The sequence below is a fragment of the Eschrichtius robustus genome, chromosome 7 (assembly GCF_028021215.1).
Source record: "Eschrichtius robustus isolate mEscRob2 chromosome 7, mEscRob2.pri, whole genome shotgun sequence".
Classification (NCBI taxonomy): Eukaryota; Metazoa; Chordata; class Mammalia; order Artiodactyla; family Eschrichtiidae; genus Eschrichtius; species Eschrichtius robustus.
In genome coordinates, this window is record NC_090830.1 from 131,602,897 (window position 1) to 131,621,101 (window position 18,205).

At 48.0% G+C, this 18,205-nt stretch overlaps 1 protein-coding gene across 5 annotated transcripts in view; it reads right to left on the reverse strand.

Annotated features, from left to right (window-relative positions):
- Positions 1-18,205, reverse strand: part of CHST15 (carbohydrate sulfotransferase 15) — an 83,833-nt gene that overhangs the window by 53,809 nt on the left and 11,819 nt on the right. Inside the window, exon 1 of one of the 5 annotated variants that reach the window (XM_068548720.1) lies at positions 4,231-4,610. The exons of the other annotated variants lie outside the window; for them this stretch is intronic. The gene's annotated coding sequence lies outside the window, so the exon portion shown is untranslated. Of the gene's footprint in view, positions 1-4,230; positions 4,611-18,205 lie in introns of those variants that run through there. 5 annotated transcript variants of the gene reach the window in all.

An 18,205-nucleotide genomic window follows, 5' to 3' on the forward strand; every position in this document is an offset into this window, starting at 1 on the left:
AACGTCTGAACGAGACTGACTGAAATACGCCCTGTCCTGCAGTGACACGGCGACAAACGCGCTGGTCCCACCAGGACACCCAGAGCCAAGAACTAGATTTTGGATGCAAGGAAAGACCCAGAGAAAAAAATAATTTAAAAAAATGGTAGTTTTAGCCAATATTTTATAACTATAAATGGAACATAACCTTTTTTAAAAAGTAAATGGCAACCAAAATATACGTAGTCGTACCAGTTAAAATAATTGCAAAATAAAACTCCTTAGTATTCAATAAATAAATCATTTAAAATGGTAGTTTCAAACTCTCCTTCTAATAACTTCCTTGACACTTTTAGAAAAGAGACCCAGTTTCTAATAACCCCACTCAAATCTGAAATCCAGATTCCCAACCTCTGTAAAATAAATAGATCAAGTAAGTATTTATTTACAGACATACCACCCAAGACGCTAAACACAGATCAGTCTATCGAAAAGGAGTTCTTTTCTCTTCTCCATTAAGTAGGGGCGCTCAGAGTGTTTGGTGGGGAATGATTTCTTTCAAAAAATATCTCTCCGAGTTTTGATACTTGAAGCTGGAGAGGTGGACATTCAATAAACATTGTAACAAAGGCATGCTCTCCAAGAATAACCACGTTTCCCTGGAGTCCGCTAAGATACTGCTTCAGCGGAGCCCTCCACAGCTGCCCTGCTGATGGAGAGGACCAGCCTCCTTCTGCAACGAGGTAAAGCAGAGTGGCGACAGGAGAGCAAGCAATACATGGTATAAAAGCAGACAGCTGGGCTGCACGAGCTGCCCTGCGAACTCAGTGCTACTCAGTAACCTCTTGGAATTAACCACGGAAGAGCAGAATCTTTTCCATAAAGATCTGGAAAGCGTTCAGGCCTCATTCCGAAGGCTGGGATTTGTTTGCAGAGAGCCGACTTCTTCCTGGGCTAAAAAAAGTCTCAAATTTTTAAAAACGGCCAAAAAAAAATCCCCGTAGCTGACTTTCTGTCAAGAACTGCTCTGGTCGGTTCAGATAAATATTTGGCCAAAGCACATAGATGTTCAGACTTAGAGTCAGCTCAGAGTCAGTAAGAACTTCTCCCGACACAATCCGAGTGCCTACGTGATGACATGCCCATCCTTCCCAGGCCCAGCAGAGGCCATGGAGCCACCAAACGAGCACTGGACGTTGAGTCCATGGGGACACATGGCGAGCAGAGCAGGAACACGCCTGACTCGATGGCTCTTACACCACAAGGTCCTGAAACAACTGCCCGACTAGGTGACCTTGTGCCGGCCGCCTAACCTGCAGGCCACCTAAACTCCGAGCCCTGGTCAGCTGCCTCGCTGTGAATGGGTACATTCACCACCCAAGGAAAGAAGCGGGACTGTGCCCCACATGGGTGCTGCCCCTGTTCCTCTGGCTATTCGTTATCCCACCGCCTCTGTTTCTGTCTGTCTCCATCTGCATCTCCCAGCCTCCCTGGATGGCCACCATCACCACCAACACTGGTCTGCTTGACCCATGAACTCCCACTCCCCCTTCCGATGTCAGCCAAGCTCCCCCCCCCCACCAGCCCCCAGACCAAGTCAGCCCCTGCCCTCAGCCGCCAAACCCCTTCTACTTCTCATCTTCATGTGTGCTTATTGGGCTGACATCTGCCTCGACCACTGGACTATAAGCTCCATGAAGGCAAGAGTGTCTCTTCTGTTGACTTTTATAAATATTTCCTAAAAAAGGAAATTAGAAAGGCAGGCAGGAAGCAGGCAACACTTACACAAATATAGCACAGTCATAAACAGAGAATTCCCAATGATGGGAAGGGGGGGCAGGGTTCATGTTTAAAATAGGACTTTAAATTCTGCAGGTTTTTGAAGTCTGCCTCTCTAGGATTAGTCCCTATGGCATTGAAAACCCATTTCCTGGTATCTCTCGGGCCTGCAGCTGGCACTGGTTTCCATGGTGGGACTGTCTGGTGGGCTGGCCCCGGGCTCTGACACCCACAGAGCTGCCTCCACCCGCCCCCGGTTCTGCTAGAGCAGAAACAAGGGCCTCCAAGGGCCCAGGACTGGATCTCACTCCCCCCAACCACAAGTGTACCTCCCTGCCTTTCTAAATTAGCTTTCATCCTCAAGAAAACATCAAAATGATATGTCTTAGCAAATTACATGATTCTTATCTGCGGCCAGATGTTTTGTGTTTTTTCCTTTCTGTTTTTTCCATTTTGTTTTGTTTTTACTCATTTTCAGTTCTTACAACCCCTTCGGGCAAATTTCTGAACGCGCTCTGTCTACCCAGTTTCTCAGCACATGCCACAAAACCCCAGGACTGAGTTCAGGACAAAAGAAAAAAAAAAAAAATTCCCTCCTCCTTTTGGATCATTTTCATTCCTTTCCTGTAAAGGAAATCTGGAAATGTTTCAAAAACATCAAGTATTCAGAATCGACTAAAAATCCAAATTACCTTTCTCCCTTCTTTCCTTCTCTCTTTTTTTTTTTTTTGTCTCCTCAGCTACTTTCCCCCCATCTATATTTAAAAGAGATAAAAATACCAATTACTATGTAATTAAATGAGTTCCTCCATTTAATTAACTTGAAGGATTTACTGGTTTTTATGGGTGGGAGAAAGCAGATTTTTAGGTTAAAATAATTATTCATGGCATCACAGAGTGCCAGGGCTGGAAAAGTTTAAGTGTCAACCAGCTCTGTTCCAGCAGGTTAGGGTGGGCAGGGGGAAACTGATGCTTCTGGAGCCTCTTGAGTGAACCCTCAATAGGTCTGTCACTGCTTCTGTCTGTTTCCAGCCCTCACCCACTCCTCCTCCTATGAAATTGGCTGCAAGAAACAAGTTTACCGTTCTCACAAAGCAATTTGGGCTGACTTTTTTTTTTCTGAATGTTCTTACCCTGGGATTATTTTCACTTTCTGATGACAAAACAGTTTATGACATTGCTGGACCGTCTTTGGTTAACTCAGTTCTTCTGAGGTTTTCACACCCTTTTTTGCAGTTGTGGAACCTTGAGCAGAAATGAATGATTGTGAACAGATTCCAAAGATGCTTTTCCCTATAAATGGCCAGCAGCATTCCCTTTACAATGGAAAGGAGATGGAGGCATTTCAACTTGGGGAGGAGGGGGCACCCCTACCCGGACTGCCAATCACCTCCCTCCCAGAGGGGTGGGTCCACACAGCGGCAGCTCCTTCTCAGGGCTGCCTCTCCCGGGTCCCCTTCTGGTCCCCTCCCACCTTTTTGGGACCAGGCAGGGCCTTTTGGTGACAGCAGGCTTGTGTGAGCATGTAGTAGGGGTTCGACCTCCTCTTGCCCCATTCACCCCCACTCCCACTGAGATCTGACCCAAAAGGTGCCTTGTAGCCAGAGCAGAGGAGCGGTCTGCACATCCCAGAGCAACTGGCTGGGCTTCTCAAAGCATCAGTGGGTATGCAGACCCCAGTCCCTAGTGATGGGACAATAGCACCCCACACGTCACATTTTGTACTTATTCCGGGGATACGATCATGTGCCAGGACTCTTGCAAGCAGCATACTTGAAGTCTCTTTAAAATTCTCTTTGGGGATCTCAAAGAAGAAATTAGGAAAAAAATGTCAAAGGTAGCGTGAAGCTCTTAGATATTTATCTTCTTTGGATATTTTCTGGCCGGTAATTTACATTCACATCATTCAGTGAAACCACTGGCATCTTCACACTTGTCCTGACCCATCTGTTCAGTCATCAGTGCTGGGCCTTGAGGAGGGACGAAGGAAAGGGCAGACTTCCATCCTGCCCTCCTAAGACCTGCAATCCAGTTAGGCATAGAAGCCACCAGAACAGAACCTCAGAACCAAAGCCAGGCACCTGAGAGATCATCTTTTTAAAAGTCTTCATTCCCCGGGGTAAGGAAAGGTCAGTGAACCTGCCCCAAATCAAGCTGACTTTCAACAAACAGGGCATTTGGAGGAGGTTATGTGTTGGGCAATTAAACTTATAACTGGAAGCCTAATCCATCAACTAGTTTGGGCAAACAAAGTTAGAAATATAAGGTAATATCGTTTCCCCAAGTAGAGCTGGGTTTTCAAATCTCATTAAAGGTTGTGTCCAAACATGTAAAATGAAAATGACGTATTGAGGCAATTATCCAGTTACTTAACGTCAAAACTCCCAGAACCTTTGCCTCAATTAGTGAAATAACTGAGGCAAAAAAATGCGCATATGGCTAATTCCAGGAATAGCCGCCTCCATTCCTCACCTTCTCTGGGGGTCAGAGGCAGAGCCAAGGGGGTGGTGGAGACTGGTCGCCACTCGTGAGCAGTTCCTGGGGAGCAGGGTGGTGGCTACCAGCACAGGGGGCATCCAGGTGGCCAGGCTCCTCATCCTGGCTCCACGGCCCGACCCCAAGCCCACTCCAGTTCCCCATCTGATGAAACAGGATGATGATGGTAACGTCTAGTCTCACAGAATTGCGGGAAGGACTGCGATGATCCCTGGAAAGCGCTGAGCAAGAAGCCTGGTACCCCGTAGGTGCTCACTATTACTCCTATTACCACCTGCTTTTAGGGTTTGTGTTTAGTGAACATGTCGGCATGTCTTCGGTCTGGTCTGTGTCACGCAGTTCCATGTTTCATGCTGGCCTCTTCTAGAATGCCAGCTCGCCGAAAGGTATCAGAAACGAGTTACTCTGCTGTCTGTTGCAACAACTGATTCTTCATATTCTAATCCAGAAAAAGAAGATCAAAGCACATACATTTATTTTAATGTCTTCTAAGCCTGTTGAAAAAGAATTGCTACGCTCTTATTAAAAATTCTGCTTTCATATCACCTGCCTTGATAGCCCTACTCTTAAACACACAAAAAAAAAAAAATCAGAAAGAGGAAACAGTTATTCTTTTAAAAAGACCTTATCTTGTGAATAACTGCATTCGCATGAAACATAAATTCCATTTAATAAGAAACATAAATTCAATTCCATTTTAATAAGAAACATAAATTCAAACAATAAAAACAGGATCATTTTTATTTTAAATGTTAGGTCTGATGGTATTTGGGGCCCCAAGCCCACAACGATGGCAGAGCAAGGAGATAATGCAAGCTAGGAAGAAAGTGTCTGAACAGGTCTGAACACGTCCCTCTCTGGGCTAAGCCGCGGGCAGATGTGAGTGGGACACGACCAGTCAGGGTGGGGACTCTGCCACTCAGTGGTGAGAAGATGTCCCTTGTCCCTGCATCCAGCTCAGCATCATGCCCCACAGGCCCCTCCCATGGGGGCAGTGAGTTTGAAATTCGGTATCTCCGGGGCAAAGGTGCAAACTCCCCAAACCAACGTATCACTTGCTTTCCCACATCCCATAGTACCCCTAAATACAGGGAGAACTGGGTTCAACCGAATTCTGCAAGTTTAGCTCTAGCACAAATCAAGTCCACACAAACCATAATACAGCCAAGAAACGCAAGTCTTGTGAAGTTCAAGTTCATCCCTGCAGTTTTCAGACACCATCTGTGGTGCAGAGGGTGTGACGTTGCAGGAGTCACGAGGGCTGGTCCTCGGCAGTTGGGCGGGGGAGCCCAGGGTCTCTGGCAAGTTGAAGGGTGCCCCACCTCACACTGTGATGGAAGGAGAAACCCAAACAAGCAGAGTGCAGGACCTGTGGCCGGGGGAAGGCTGAGAGGGCGGGGGAGCCGGGTATTTCCCCAGAGACCAACAGGACCGCAGGACTCATGAGTTTACGGCTTCACGTTGTAGAAATTTGAGTCACTGACTTTGAACACGTGAGGCAGAGCAGAGGACCAATACACCAAGACCAGCGTCCTGCCACGAGCTCCCGCCAAGGGACACCTGAGCACAGAGGCCAGCCTGAGGCCCTCCCCAGCCCACCAGCTCGTCCCTGCCTAACCAGACCCCATCCTCCCCTCTGAGGGGCACAGATTTCTCTCTCTCGGTCTTGACTTTGACATTTCCTGTTTCCCTAGGGTCTGATCAACCAGGATTTATGCATTAGGTCGCATTAAGTGTGGGCTATAACAATCGTGAAGAAGTCACCCCAAGATGGGCGTTCCCCCGCATCTAAGCTCCGGCTGTACCCCCGTCAGACGTTCGACTCTGGCCACGTGGCCCACCTGTGTCCGGGGACCACATGAAGATACTGATGTCACCCAGGGTGCTGTCAGAGCAAATGGCAGATCACGGTGGAGGGAGGGCTTGGTGGAAAGAAGAGGTCTGTACAGACAGGGAGAATTCTCTTTTCTCTGCATAAAAGTTATGGTGTCATCCAATAAACAGTTTTTAAAAGAAAAGAAGACCCTGCACTTGGAGTTTTAGACTAAACACAAGGTAGATCCAAAGTTCCTAACCACCTCCACATCCCGCGCACATCCACTGAGGTATACTCTAATCCCCTGACCCCTAAAGACCATATTTGACCCTCAGATGAAGACAGTACACTCCAAGTTAACCCAGTCAACAAAGTTCATTCAACCCCTACTATGTGCCGGCCCCCAGTGTAGAGCCAGGGACACAGCGGTGACCTGAACAAGGTCATGCCCAGCGGAGCCTGCAGGCCAGTGGCAGAAGCATCCAGAATCCCACAGAGAAGACAAATGTGAGCTGGGCCGAGTGCCATGGGTGAATACGAGCTGCTGACAGAATAATGCACTCACCTCCGCGTCACCACCCGCCACACTTCCATGGGACTCCCTCCGGGGACTCCCACTGTCCCCCAGAAATGGGGGTGGGGCGAGGAGGGAAGAAGAAATGAAATCCGCTTCACTTTCTGGACCACATTTCTGTAGCTTAGAGTTTGGAGGGGCTCTCCATCCCGTTGGGGTAGAGATTTAGGTTAAATCTAATTTAAAAGTCAAGGCAAAATTCTCAACTTGGCTGGTGGCTGGTCATGGCCCATCCACGCGTGACTGCATTGCAGATGGGCTCATTCATGTGCTAAGGCTTCCTTCCTAGTGAGGAGCGTCAGAGCAGATGCTCATTTCTAAAGGCGCCACCAGAGAGAAGCGGCAGGAAGGACAGAGCCCCAGGACAGTTCCTCCTCTTGTGGACAAGGCACCCTTGAGGCCAGGTGCGTAATCAACCCAAAACCCCGCACCCAGATGAGCGAAACCGTGGGCAGACAGGAGGGGCGTCGCTCATCTCCCCGTTCCCTGGCCCTCTGGCTCAAATCCCAGGAAGGGAGGGGAGAATCCCCGGAGCAGCGGTGCCCAAGAAAGAGAACATGAGCCTCACACCCAAGAGTAAATGTTCCATACGAAGTTCATTTCCATATATTTTATTCAACCCAATATATCCAAAATATTATCATTTCAGCGTGTATACAGTATAACAGTTATTAATGATGTAGTTTACATTATTTTTTTAACATCTTTATTGGAGTATAATTGCTTTACAATGGTGTGTTAGTTTCTGCTGTATAACAAAGTGAATCAGCTATACATATACATATATCCCCGTATCTCCTCCCTCTTGCGTCTCCCTCCCACCCTCGCTATCCCAACCCCTCTAGGTGGTCACAAAGCACCGAGTTGATCTCCCTGTGCTATGCGGCTTATATTATCTTTTTTCATGCTAAGTCTTCAAAATCCAGTGTGTACTTTCTTTTTTTATTTATCTATTTATCTATCTATCTGTTTATTTATTTATTTTTGGCTGCGTTGGGTCTTCGTTGCTGCACACGGGCTTTCTCTAGTTGCAGCGAGCGAGGGCTACTCTTCGTCACGGTGCGCGGGCTTCTCATTGCGGTGGCTTCTCTTGTTGCGGAGCACGGGCTCTAGGCACGCGGGCTTCAGTAGTTGTGGCATGCCGGCTCAGTAGTTGGGGCTTGTGGGCTCTAGAGCGCAGGCTCGGTAGTTGTGGCACACGGGCTTAGTTGCTCTGCGGCATGTGGGATCTTCCCGGACCAGGGCTTGAACCCGTGTCCCCTGCATTGGCAGGTGGATTCTTAACCACTGTGCCACCAGGGAAGTCCTGTACTTTCTACTTATAGCACATCTCAACTTGGATGCTAAATTTTCATTGCAAGTACTTGATCTGTATATAGATTTTATAAAATTTACAGTTGAAAATGGAGAGGTACATGCCCAAGATGCTCCAAACATTCTTAAAAGTTTTCCAATAACTGAACTGCGTATATGTTTTTAAATTTAAATTAACTAAAAGTAAATGCAATTCAAAATTTCGGTTCCTCGGTGGAACCGAAACTAGTCACATTTCAAGTGCTCATTGGCCATGTGTGGCTCATGTTACCAGCCCAGGCAGCACGGATACAGAGCATCTCCACTGTCCCAGAAATTTCTACTGCTCAGGACAGAGGGCTTCTTGAGGGTGAGGCCTGTTTCTTACTTCCTTCACTCCTCTCCTTACCTGGCCTCCCAAAAAAAAGGCACTGGGAAATCGCTGTTTCCCAGAATTGATGTAAGACTCCTAGGGTACTAGATAAAACACAGCTTCTGCAAGAAGGAGGAGATATGGGGATATATGTATATGTATAGCTGATTCACTTTGTTATAAAGCAGAAACTAACACACCATTGTAAAGCAATTATACTCCAATAAAGATGTTAAAAAAAAACCCAAAAAACACAGCTTCCACGCCTGCCCCAGATCTGCAGAATCTACTGCAGGCAGGGGGAGGCAGGTGGGCAATCACCCCAGGTGACTTTTAAGCCTCAAGCCAATGGCCACAGATTTTCCTTCTTTCCAATACTCCCTTATCCAGCCACGGTCATCGTGTGAGTCAGGAATCTGACGGAGCCAGGACAGCCCATACACCTTGGAACTCAGCCAGGGCTGGCCCTGCACTCAGGGACAGAGCCTTTTCTCCTTGAGTTTCCTGTGCGTATCAGGGACACCAACATGCCTATGCCCATAGCTCTTGTCAACACACAGGGACGCTCAGGAAATGCCAGCTGCCTCTCCTCACTGCTCTGGACCCCCAGTCACCCTGAACATCAGCCTTGGGGGAAGGAAAAGCTCTTTCCCCACCTTGAACATGGGGTGGAAAAATCTGGCCGGTCAGGCTACACAAAAGGAGGGAGTGTGAAGAACCAGTTGGTTCTGGGACTGGACTGATTTGCAAATAAAATCTTTCTGAGTGGTGGCAGCCCCCTCCCCTGCCCCCCGCTCCAGGAGGGAGGAACCCCAGGCCAGCCACTTTCATCTCAAGGATCAGCCTGGAGGCTCTACTTCAATGCAAGTAGACACCCCGAAGTGCAGTGACTAAATGCTGGATTCTGGGCTCTTCCCAGACGCCAACAAATCCTCATTCCCAAGTTCAGGCACACAGACTGGCTCCAAGTGAAACGTGACCATGGGGTGCAGAATCCCAGTAGGGATGGACATCTCTCTGGGGCATCATACGGACTCTCTACTCAGTTCCCAGTTTATCCATTCAATGCAAACCTGAGGAATAGTCAGCAGTTATCCCCCGGGGTTTTTTGGAGGCGGGAGCAGGGGGTAAACGGGAGTCAGTCTCACGGCATGTTTTTTCCAGGCTCTTATTTCATCTTTCAGGAGACTCGCACACTGCTGGTGGGAATTGTATTTGATACAGTAGCTTGGAAAACTAGCCACATCTACTGACACTGAGCACACTGATTCCCAAAGACCAGCAATTCTACTCCTAGGTCTGCGCCCAGCAGAAACGATCCCAATGCTGATCAAAGGCATGTACTAGAATTAGGATGCTCAGAGCCCCTGCTGTAAGGCCAACCTAAAGCCACAAGCAATACCAGGAAAGAATCTCACAAACGTAGTATTGAGTGCAAGAAACTAGACACAAAAGACAACATGCCACATAGTTCCGTTTATATAAAGTACAAAGAACAGGCGAAACCAGCAGAGGCCGTGGAGATCAGGATGGTGATCTCCCCTGACTGGGGGCTCGGGGGGTGGTCAGCGAGCAGAATGGAACTGGGGGCTTCTGGGGTGCTGTTGACACACTTGACCAAGGTGCCGGTTGCACAGGTGAGTTCTGTTTATGCAAATGCATCGAGCTGTAAGCATCTGGTAGGTGCTCTCTAATTAGGTCTGTTACACACCATGGGGGAAAAAAGTTCATAAAGAAAAGAAAGTTAGAATGGGCAGTGGTAGGTTTCTGCCCCATAAGAACCCAAGAAAGAAGCAAAGGGCACGCCGGCAATTTGACGCGGGCGTGAAAGGGCGCATGCAATCCAGCTCTCTGGCCTTGCAAAGGGCAATGTCCTCCCATCAGATCGACCCCCATTTCCTCTCAGAGGCACCAAACCAAAGTCACCTCCGCTCACAACCACTCAGGGCTGATTTTACGACCCAGCACAGAGTCCAGAGGATAATGACCTCCAGTTCCCAGGTTCCAAGGGTTTCCAGGGTCTTAAAGGGCTCCCTCCAGGGTGGACTTGGCAAGGAGGCCGACAAGCCCCGGTCCTTCCGGGCCACGTCATGCGGCCAGCTCAGCTTGGCAGCCACCTGCAGGCCGGGCACACCGCGGCAGGCGTGAGGTCTAAAGTGCGGGCTTAAAAGATCTGTCCCTCATGTATTCTTTTTGCCACTTTCCATAGAAGACTTTCTGGGGCAGAAGCTGCTAGATCAACAGCAAACCCCAGGGAAGGTAACTCGCTCTTCGATCCTGGGGAGAGTTGGAATCAATCTAGTGCCCAGGAACCAGAAGAGCCTACCACATTCTGAATTTTTTTTTTTTTTTTAGCTGCACTGCGCGGCTGTGGGATCTTAGTTCCCTGACCAGGGATCGAACCCATGCCCCGTGCAGTGGAAGCATGGAGCCCTAACCACTGGACCGCCAGGGAAGTCCCCACACTCTGAACCTTGAAGAGAGAGAACCCCACGTCCTGGCACCTCCCTGGGATGCATGTGCCTCGAGCTCACCACGACCACCCCTGTCACTCGCCCAACATCACAGACTCTGCCCCTCCAGGAGGCCTTCTAGGACCTTCCCTCCCTCCCCTCTGGGCTCAGAGCCTCCTTGGTGCCCCACTCTCCTCCAAGTTTCCTCCATCATTCCCTGGAACTCGTTCTGACGCCTCCCTGGTCACGCTGGCTCAATGCACCAACAGGCACGCTCACATATCACCCCTGCCCCCCACGTCTCCCCCTGGCACTCATCACGGTTGAAATTAAATAATCATTTGACTCAGTTTTTGTACCTCGTCCACCCAACAGAACCCAAGCTCCATAAGGGCAGAGGCTGGGCATGTCTTAGCCACCACCGGCTCCCAGCAGCCGATGTTTATTTCCTTGTCTGTGTCCATCTGTGGGTTAAGGCTCAGAGTGGGGACACCAAGGCATTCCCAACACTTGGCTGTCCATCAATCTTATTTCTCCCTCTCCTTGACATCTCCTGTAGAAAGAGTGGTGTGCAGCCGTGAGGCAAGTCCTAGAATCAAATCTCAGCCCAGCCACTGCCAGCTGGTTGACCCTGGGCAAGTTACCAAACCTCTCTGAGCTTTATCTACCCCTCAGGGCTGGAGGGGAGACTGACTTAGGCTAATCACTGACCACAGTGTCTCAAACATGATAGCATTATTTTCTTGTATCTTTACAGCTTCCTTCCATTTGAGGCCATTGTCCAAGAAGGCCAACTCGCAGGCCAGAACAGGGATCCAGCACCTGATTCATTCATTCATTAACAGGTTCCACTCAGTGCAGCTGGCCCAGGCACGGGACACAGTGGGTGGACCCCACAGACAAGATCCCAGCCGCTTCGGTGTTTGTGAGGTTTTGCAGCGGGGAGAGGTTGTTTGCACATTCATCTTTTCATGTTTCTCTCTCTCTCTCTCTCTCTTTTGGTTTATGCATCAAGATTTTTTCCCCAATAGCTTTAAACCCAACATATTATTTATCTAAGACTCCCGCACCAGGTAATAAAAATATTATAGGTTTTTTTCCTATTATTTTTCTTTTCAAAATAAAAACAATGATTGCAGATGTCTTCACAGGGAAAATAAATAAAACCAGCTTTTGTTTGCACACCAAGGTGCTCTATAACTTGTCATTTCCTGAGTAAGTTAAGTGCTGGCTGAGTGTAGCCTTGAAAGGGAGGACCTGATTCCGGCCACCCAGGTACCACAGACAGTCTTGGGCTCAGCAAGGGCAGCTATGGCCTCCAGAACCACCTGATTCCTGACCAGCAATCTCTCCCCAGCCAGGAGATGTATAAAAGACGGTTTCTTTCTTTCTTCGAGCATCACAGCCCCATTCAGACCCATCAGCTTGCGACAATGAAAGGAGAGCACAGCGTCCCGGCTCCCTTTGAGCTCACACACACCCCCAGTGACCTCTGTACAAACTGAGAACAAAAGGCGGGGAATCCAGTGGCGGTCGCAGTAACTCCCCCGAGACGTGCCTCTGAAGAGCTTTCCTTAGGGATTCTGAGCAGAGCAACCCCCAAGCTCCTCCCCCAATAAAAAATAACTTTAATCCTCATTCAAGATCACCGGTTCCAATTTAAAACCTGCAAGTCCCGGCTCTCCTCTGCTGGAACCTCCCCTCTCTTTGGCAGGCAGCCCTGGATGCTACTTTCCGCTTCTCCACCGGCTTCTAAGAGGAAACAGGCACCCGCTGAGCCTGTACAAGTCCCAGCTCAACACGCGGGAGAGAACAAAGACTTAACACAAAGAAGAACCGGGCCTTCCAAGCCCTGCAGCCACTTGCTGCAGAGGAGGGATGCTTCAGGCGCTGGAGTCTGTTTCCTCGCCAAGATGCGCTGTCCGCCCCCTCCCACCCCCGACTTTGCACACTGGCTCTCTCCAGGGTTGGGAAAGGACGAGGGTGACCTACAGTGGTCCTGAGATCCCAAGCAGTGGACACCAGAGATGAAAGCCAAGATAGGATGGAGCTGGCCCTCTAGGGACCGAGGCACAGGGTTACAAACAGAAACACACATTAACCATTGCGAGGTGCTGGATTTTGTCAGCTTTTTTATATTCTGCAGTGAAAAATCACTGGCTTTATACACACACATACACACACGCACACACCCAAAATCTAGAAGGGTTTTGTATCCTCCTCCAAGCTGAGCTGTCACACAGTAGGAATTCTGGTCCTTGTACCTGTCCATTCTGAAGAGTCCAAAGGTGGATTTTTCCAGATCCCTGATGCATGGAACCTCAGAAAGCCACATAAAATCCCACCAGCAGACCAGGACAATCTCTCCATGAACCGATTCAGCTCAGCAAATCTCTCCTAAGCATGTACCGGGGTCAGGAGCCCTGCCAGAGCCCGCAGAGCACACCTAGGTGACGTGGCCACAGCCCTGTCCTCCTCATGCTTACCATCTACTGTTCCCACAAGTTGCCACAGGTCAAGGTGGTCTAGGATGAGCATGATACAAGATGCCCAGGGACAGCTCCGAGGGCTGCAACCCATGCAGTCACACAGGGCCCGGTGCCCAGAAGGGCCCCGCACTTGGTTTAATGCTCTACTGTCCCCGCTTTGAAGTTCTTAATAATTTTTTCATAAGGGGCTTGCATTTTCAGGTTGTACTAAGGCCTGCAAATTACAGAGCCAGGTCTGGAGATACCGAAAGAGTAATACAGTCAGGATTAAACGGAGAGAGAAATCACATCCAGAGAGCTTCTCTTATTCCTGGTACATGTAACAGCTAAAGTACAAATGAATACTTGGAAATGGCATTACACCCTGGGTTTAATCCCGTCATTGGTTTAAGTAGAGACCTTTCCAGGGTCATTGCAGAACCAGAATCTTCCATACTATATACCAGGAGTGAAGTTAGCAAAATCAGTTTCCATGAGCCTGTTTATCATAACTCTGGTCTATAACAGCATCTTTTCTAATGCAGCTCGGCCTGACGATTTTAAAAATACGGGGACCTTTAATTAATCAAGCTAATGTGATTACAAAGCCATCCCAGAGTCTAGCCATCTCAGAGGCACTCAAGTGGAGGCCCTGCCTGTGAAATTTATGACCTGAAGCTTACTCTCTTCCAGCCCCTTTAAATGGGAAAATCTTTACCTTAGTTGAGGGATGAACTCATTCCACAGTCTGAAAAAAAAAAATTAAGCCCTTCCACAAGTGCTCTGCTCTGTTAGTTTTTACAACTCATCCGCAGACAACGAGGTTTAAATACCATTTACCAACAAGCTTCATTTTAACCTTCCTTTGCGGAGGATGCAAAATCAATTACGTATCTGCTGATAACGTCCTCGCATCACGTTCTGGTGGCATCTCACAATTAACGCGGTCCATGAGGCTGACCGTGAGCGGCTTCACACAACACCTTCTGGCTATTACAAGCATCACTCTGACCCATTCTGACCCCACAGGGGGTTCAGACACAGCACAATGCATGGGGATTTTGCGTCTTTAAGAAATCAGTTTGTAGATGGTTTAATTAAAATACACCAGAGCATAATTCAATCGGAATTGAGGTTCCCATCAAACCAAATTAGGCAGCAGAAATCTTCCCAACCTTAAAAGTCCCTACAAGGGACAGGGTAGAAATTTCACTCAGCTCTTTGGAGTGTTTCTTCCTCTACTGATATAGCTGTTTTCACCAGTAAAACCAACTGCACTCAAAGACAGAAGGGACATGACATCTTCTCAGCCAAGCCCCTCGTGTTGCAGGTGAGGAAAGAGGCTCAGAGAAGTCAAGTAAGCAGCCCCAGGACACAGAGCAGTCAGTGAGAACTGGGACCAGAGATGCAATGGCCTGAAAAAATGAGGGCAGCCCTACAAGGTAAGAGCCAGCAACCTCTAAAGTCAGACTGCCTGGGTTCAAGTCTCAATTCTATCATTCATAAGCTACCAAAACCTGGGCAGGGTGACCCTCTCTAGCCTCAGTTTTCACATCTGTAAAATGGAGGTGTTAATCGTGTCTGTTTCAAAGGTTGCTGAGAGTAAATGGAATAATGTAAAGTCTAGGACATACTAAGTACCCAAATGTGGGTTACTATTATCAGAACTCAAGTTTCTCAATTCCCTGCGCTGTGTTTTATTTCACCAAACTGTTCTTTATATTATAGGTTCTTTACCTCTGAGAATCTCCCAGATCTAGGGAAGAAGGCTATGTGTGTGCACAACCCAGGGATGAGGCACCTACAGAGCACCAGGTGGGCACACGGAGACATGAAATGCATAAATTGTGGGTCTTCCAGAGTTTGTTTTGATCTGATCAAAACTAATTTTAACTGATGGCCAATTGGAAGGAATCCAAAAACAATCTAAAAGATAAATGACAACATTGAAGTTCATGAAATTCTAAAATGCTTCCAAAGTGCTGTGGGTCCCTAAGTTTAATAAAATTAGATGGCACCAGAATAAGGTCTGTAGCTTAGTGATGGCATGGTATCCATGTCAATTTCCTGGTTGTAATAATGTTCTATGGTTATGTAAGATGTTATCATTGGGGGAAGCTGGCTGAAGAGTACATAGGAACTCTGTATTATTTTTGCAACTTCGTGTGACTCTAAAATTATTTCAAAATAAAAAGCAAAAATAAAATTATGAGGCAGAATCTAGGAGCGCCAAAAGATTAAGGGGACTCTTGGCAAGTCTTCAACATGTCAAAACATCTGGGGGTAGCCATGGGAGGGAGGAAGAACCTCCACGTGAGAGCACAGGAGGAAGTCAAGTCCTGAGGGACGGATGGGACTCGGTCAAGGCCAGGGGAAGAAAGCAATGCTCAAGGCAGGGGCCGCACCAGCACGGGAGTTTGCTATGCCCTGGTCCGCCCTCCAAAGGGCCCCCTCTCCCCGAAGTGGGCTGCCTGGAGCTGTCACCGAATTCAAGTGAACGGCCACATGCGCACCTTTGGGACTTCACAGACTATTTCAGTCTTGTTTTTATGAGTGTGGTTTCAGCTGCCCACCCAAGACTTCCCCCGTCAAGCATGTGCTTACATAAAAATAACTTCTGCTCTCAAACCCTAAGTGAGAGGACAAGGAGGATGGGGGTTTTCTTTGCTTCTCACTAGCCCTGCTTTTTGGAACTGCAGCAGCTGTGGGCCAGCCAGCACGGGACAAGGGTTCTTCACCCAGAGATGAGACAGTGAGAAAGCGAAGCTGTAAAGGAAAATTCGGGGGATGTAGAACAGAAAACAACGGGCATCAACCCAAGGGTGCTCTAAACCAAGTCCTCTGACCAGCTCTCCCAAGCCTACCTGATCCCATCCCATCAACTGATCCCCTCCTGGGATCTTGGCATTGGCTGTTCCCTCTGCCTGGGATGCTCTTCCCGAGCTGCAGACAGTGTTGCCTTCTTGTCATTCAAGAATCAGCTTAGATGTCACCTTTTTGGAAAGGCCTTCTCCGATCACCCAGACAGTCACTTCCCATCCCATAGCACTTATTAGAGTCTGTTCTCTGATATTCGTGAACTCATCCATGAGAATATACACTCTGTGAGTGCAGGGACCCTGTCCGCCTAATTACTGCTGGATTCCCAGCTCCTAGGACAGCACTGGGCACACAGTAGGTCCTCAATCACTGGAGGGCGGCTCTTAAAGGGGGTGCAGAGCCTGAGTCAGAAGAGTTGAAGATGAAGGGTCAGGCTCTCAAATGGTCTTCGTTAGTGAAGTTGAAGGATCAGGGGCAAGTCATTTCACCCCCGCAGGTCTCGGTTTCTCCAGCTGGAAAAGCGGGGTGAGCAGGACAGGAAAACAACCCAGACAACCGGTAAGACCCTTGCCGTTTCCGCACTGTGGATCGAGGTTTTCAATCAATCAATGTATTCTTGCCTTTCCTCCTTTCATCCATTTGTCCATCCATCCAATCACTCTTTCCCATGGGCTGGGTCCTGGGGATATAACCTTGAGTGAGACACACCTCCTATCCTAAAGGGACAAATAACCTTCTAGTGGCAGAGAGGGAAAGGAGGTAATTCCTGCACTGACCAGCTAAGGGCCAAGGAGACTCCTGGGTCTCTGGCTGGGCCATTCATGCAGAGAAGGAAACCAGAGCTAAAATCCCACAGATGCTGCAGTGATGGAACATGGATGTTAGTTACATCCAGGGAATCTGATCAAGAAACCCAAAGAGAGTCACAGTCAAGGACAGAAGAGGCTCGCTCCTGAGATTTCTGCAGATTATCTGTCCCCCATCTTTGCCATGGAAGGACTGGAAATCCTCCTCAGGAGAACAATTACAATCACTGCTACATTCCATCTTAACTAAAAAGCTTAACACACGCACCCACGTATGAACATGAGCACATGTGAGCACACATGAGCACACACACACACACACAGATGCCCTGGGCCAACCCCTGAAGAACTCATGTAGGACTGGAGTATGCATATTTCTTTCAAAACGCCCCATAGGAGTTCTGATGTGGCACCCTGGATTTAGAGTCAACGAGCCTCCTGCAAAGTTTCCTTCTGATTACAGGTGTAGAGGTCAATGATAACAGCGTGAAATGTATCCAGGAGGATCTTAGCAGGTGAACTTTCCTAAGCATCAAGAACATTCCAGTCACAAAACAAAAGCTAGTCTCGGGGGGTGGGGGGGCGCGGGGTGTGATGAACTGGGCAATTGGGATTGACATGTATACACTGATGTGTATAAAATTGATGACTAATAAGGACCTGCTGTATAAAAAAATAAATAATATAAAATTCAAAAAAAAAAAAAAAAGAGACAACCAAGAGCTAGAGCTAGGCTGAATGATAAGGTTCAGACACAGACTGGTGATTGTTGGGGGGCAGGGAAGGCTGAGGGGAGGGGAAATGAGTGAAGGTGGTCAAAAGGTACAAACTTCCAGTTATAAGATAAATAAGTTCTGGGGAATCGAATGTACAGCACGGTGACTATAGTTAACAATACTGTATTGTGTTTTTGAAAGTTGCTGAGAGTAAATCTTAAAAGTTCTCATCACAAGAAAAAAAATTGCAACTACGTGAGGTGATGGATGGCAGCTAAGCCTATTGTGGTGATCATTATGCAACATAAACATATATCAAATCATGATGTTGTACACCTTAAACTAATACAAGTTATATGTCAATTATATCTCAATAAAACTAGAAAAAAAAAAAGGAAAGAACAAAAAAACAAAAGCTAGTCTGGGGATTCAGCTCAACACCCCCGGGACGCACCCCCAGCCCTTGCAACACACCCACCCGGGAGAGCTGCCCGCAGGTCCCGCACATTTCCTTCCTGGCTGTGGCCCAGCCTAACTCTTTAAAAAAACAACTTCATAATGTACCCTGGAGTCACAGTCACAGCCCCTTGTTTATGGGCTCGGCCAGATCAGATAAAATTTCATTCTCTGAA